Source organism: Etheostoma cragini, chromosome 13 (genome assembly GCF_013103735.1).
Source record: "Etheostoma cragini isolate CJK2018 chromosome 13, CSU_Ecrag_1.0, whole genome shotgun sequence".
Lineage (NCBI taxonomy): Eukaryota > Metazoa > Chordata > Actinopteri > Perciformes > Percidae > Etheostoma > Etheostoma cragini.
In genome coordinates this window covers 7,333,467-7,337,809 of record NC_048419.1, presented here as the reverse complement: position 1 = coordinate 7,337,809, position 4,343 = coordinate 7,333,467, and the positions used below count along the sequence as shown (strand labels likewise).

At 37.0% G+C, this 4,343-nt stretch overlaps 1 long non-coding RNA gene across 1 annotated transcript; it reads left to right on the top strand.

Moving 5' to 3' along the window:
- Positions 1 to 2,109: 2,109 nt before the first annotated feature.
- Positions 2,110 to 3,568, top strand: LOC117955473. Its single transcript, XR_004659054.1, has 3 exons — positions 2,110 to 2,283; positions 2,391 to 2,455; positions 3,338 to 3,568. It is a non-coding gene; the product is annotated as an uncharacterized LOC117955473 (long non-coding RNA).
- The last annotated feature ends 775 nt before the right edge of the window (positions 3,569 to 4,343 follow it).

Genomic DNA, 4,343 nt, shown 5'->3' with positions numbered 1-4,343 from the left:
AATGAAATTGCAAAACATCTTTGAAAAAAATGAATAGGAGGACCAAGGGGAATAGAATGAAAGAGGTAAAGAAATTTTGGAGGAACACTATTTTTAAATATGTTGATACCCCCTATTATGGAAATTGGTAATGTGGACCATCTATCGATAAATTCAGAAAAAGCCTTTATTACTGGATTATAATGCCTCTACTAAATCATCAATTTTAGGGGTAATTTTAATACCAAGATAAATGAAGCTATCTAACTATTTTTAATGGTGTTTGAACTGGGGCATTTACTCTTTCAGAATACTTAAGGAAAAGAATAACAGAATTGTATTCAGTAATTTGTAACTGGAAAGCTTACTAAAAGAAGTAATGTATCAAACAAGTAATGTAGCAACTGTTCTAGGTGGAATGAAAGAAAATCACATCATCTGCAAAAAGGCATATTTTGTTGTGAGTCTCATTTATTTTAATGCCAGTAATATTTTGATTACTCCTAATGGCAATAGTGGCTCAATTGCCAACACAAACAGAAGAGGTGAAAGAGGACATCCTTGGCGTGTGCCTCTCAAAAGGTTTGGACATTGTATTGTTAGTTAATACTGATGCAACCGAATTATTATACAAAACTTTAATCCACTTAGAAAAGTAATTACCAAAGCCAAAACGCACGAGCACTTTGTAGAGATAACCATGCTCCACCCAATCAAATGCCTTCTTCTGCATCTAACGAGAGCACTCGTGTATCAGGATGTTCTGTCTGTGCATGAATAATATTGAGAACCCTGCAAACACAGTGAAAAGCTTGACGTCCTCCAACAGATCCATTGTGGTCTGGATCATTGGTTGAAAGGACTAACATTTTGTTGCTGGTTTTTCGGGTTTCAATATCAGAATAATAAATGCGTTACGCAAGGATGGTGGACATTTGCCAGAATTAAGGCTTTCTACAAACATATCTAACAGTGGCGATATAAGTTTGTTCTTACATTTTTTATAGATGTCGATAAGCAGCCCATCCGGGCCAGGGGCCTTTCCCCCTTTTTTTTGTCAATTGCTTCAGAAATTTCGGCTAATGTGATAGGAAAATCTAAATCCGCTTTAGCTTCTTCGCTAAGTGAAGGGAGCGTTAACTGATAAAAAAAATCTTGTAAGGATTCATTAGTAACTAAACATTCCAATTAGTAAAACTGTGTGTTATATGATTCAAAAAGTGCATTCATTGTTTGAGGTGACTTGTCTCCATTAGCAGTCACAATCTCCGTGATAGTACGTTCATTTTGTTGTTTTTAAACGCCATGCAAGTAATTTCCCTGCCTTCTCTCCCCGATCACAAGTCTGTTTCATTCTAATTAAACCGACCAAGCAGACAGACAGTCTCAAAAAAGACACACAGTCTGTTTCTGTGTGTCTTTTTTGTGAGCAGCGGGCATCATTCTTGCTGTTGTGTTTTTAGTTCTTTCACCCTCCTTCCCATATTTCCCCCTTTGTTTTAGAGTGAAACATTTTATTGCAGGGAAGAATTGTGCAAAAGGTGCACGGCACCTTCTTCTGTGTGTAGTATACTTTTCTATATATTGTCATCTGGACCAATGTTTTGCATTTTTAGTTGGCTCTTTAAATAAATAAAAAAGTATCACAAAAAACTAAATACCCCAATAAAAATAATAATATTAATAATATAATATACAGTCTATGGCTTGTATACAGAAATGGAGTAGTTGAAACAAATGTTTGTTTTGTTTCTTGGAAGTTTGCCCTTCACACAACTCCCAACCATTTCAATAACCAGTCCCAAAAGCAAAAAGTGAGATTAAGCCCATTTTTACACATCCCACAATTTCCCAGATTCCCCATTATTCATGCAGTGCATATAGTCATCTGTTTTAGGAATTCTAATAAGTTATTACATTGAAAACCAATTAACCAAGTGTTTGATGGAATACGTTATATTTACAATGCTTATTTTGCTTATGAACATCAGGAGAGTTAAGGGAAACCCACCAAGCTAAACATGAATGTCACACCACCCTTATCAGCTGAGACCAGTCTCATAGAGCAAGATGTTTCACCACCCAAATATCACCTACCATCTAATCATACACAACTTACTGGGTGTGGAGTGAAGAGATATACTATATTTTGAAGATAACAGTGCATGTCTGGCTCATCCCCACAGATGTCCGTGGACTTTAACACCTAAGCAGACAAGCGCAGCACTCAAATTACTTCTAGGACTTTAAGCCTAATATGGCTTACTTTGTTTTTGTACACAACGCATGACAAAGTAAGATGAGGTAAAAAAATTAATTAAATACAAATTATATAAATCTGCAATGGTTCAATACATTGAGTTTTGCTCTTTTTTTGCTAATTTTATATCATTCCTTGCCTCTCACTCAAGACTGATCTCATGGGAACACCAGTTCTGAATTAGTGATATGGATACATATCAATCAACAGAACACGGTAAGTTAATTTAATTCCTCAAAATGATTTTGTTTTCTTCTCAGGAAATAGCCATTAATGTTTTCTTATGCCATGCATTGCTAATACATTGTAAGCATGCTATTACATTTGACTACAATCTGCCACTGTGTTTAAATCTACTGTGAGTAGATTGTTCTGCAAAACATGTTGCCTTTGGGTGATACATCAGCTTTTGCATTTTTGATATATTAGGTGTTAGCTATTAGTATGTATTAAGTTAAAAACCTACTTTAAAAACAAAAAGAATACAAAAAATACAGATATCACGAGTAATACGAGTTTCCCCAGTTAATAAATTGACAGTATTTTTGGTATTAAGTTTTCTGAAATGATATGTTTAAACATGCAAATGATGGATTTTCTCACTAAACATGCGCTAAAAATAAAAATGCTCAAAATTCCTGTTTCATGTTGTTGAGTCGAAGTTTTTACAGAGGACAATTTTGATCTCTTTTTATCAAAAAATAAATCAATTTACGCCACGTTTTAGGAATAAAATGTTGTACAAAAAACATCACGCATGAACAATTAACATACATCTCTATAAAATTTCAAAAAACAGAAAGGAATGAAACGAAAATGAAGCACATTATCATCTAATGGTAGCTTTTAATGAATGTAGGAAAAGTCTACACACGGAAATAGACAAAGTGTAGTAGATAAACCCCTAAATGCATATTTGTATATATGTAGGTTTTCCACACATCTGAAAGACGACATAATATGGAAACAAAACAGCCCAAAACCTAAAAATTCAGTTTTTGCCTGTGGTGTACCACCAATGTCATATTACTACTAACCATGGCACACATTTCTGCTTGTTAAATTCTCTAATAAATGATCACTTAATTCATCATGTAGTGGAAACCTTCCTGGAGGAGTTCAGGGAGCAGATCATCGATGGGGTTAGATCAACCAGAACCATCATAGAAGCATGGAACTCACAGCAGCCAACAACCATCTCCGAAGCTCTAACGCCACAAGAACAAATGAGGGTGCTCTTTCATGTTGTGGAACAAGGAACGCCACAATTCAAATCTAGTTTCTACCAGATACTTTCACAGGAGGAACCCAAGCTTATAGCTGATTTAGGTAAGACAAACCTATACACAAGGGTACAGGGATACCTTAAATGTTGTGAATATCAGCATCCTGTTGTACAATTAAATGTGTTAAGATATACATATACGGGCGGCTGTGGCTCTGTGGTAGAGCGGTTGCATGCCAATTGGAAGGTTGGTGGTTCAATCCCCGTAGTTGGTGATGTCATGTATGCCCCGCAACACCTCCCGTGTGTTATTGCTGGACAGGTGGGTGTTGAAGTGTCCTTGGGCAAGACGCTGAACCCCGAGTTACCCCCAATGCTGCGCATCGGAGTGTGGATGTGTGTGAGTGTTTATCTGATGAGCAGGTGGCACCTTGTACGGGAGCCTTGGCCATAGTGTGTGAATGGTGAATGTTTCCTGTATGATGTAAAAGCGCTTTGAGTAGTTGTTAAGACTAGAAAAGCGCTATATAAATACAGCACATTTACATATATTAAATAGAAGTGAGGGAGGGGTGGATGATAGGTTAGAGTGGTCAATGCAATTTTACTCTTTCCATCTCTCAGTACGCAGTGAGTCAAACAGCCAAGGTGGTATGGAGATACATAGTTTGCAGAGAGAGAGAGAGAATAAGGAGTGGGAAAGGGAGAGATGAGAGAACTGAGAAGACGTCAGCGAGGAGGACAGAGCTGCAGCAAGTAAAGATAGTGTGGGGTGGGGTGAGTGTACAGAGGGCGGGGTTAGAAAAGAACACAAAGTAGTGATCAAAATCACAAGGTGGGGTAAGAGTGAGGTCTGCAGTTTGAGCAGTGTCAGAGGAA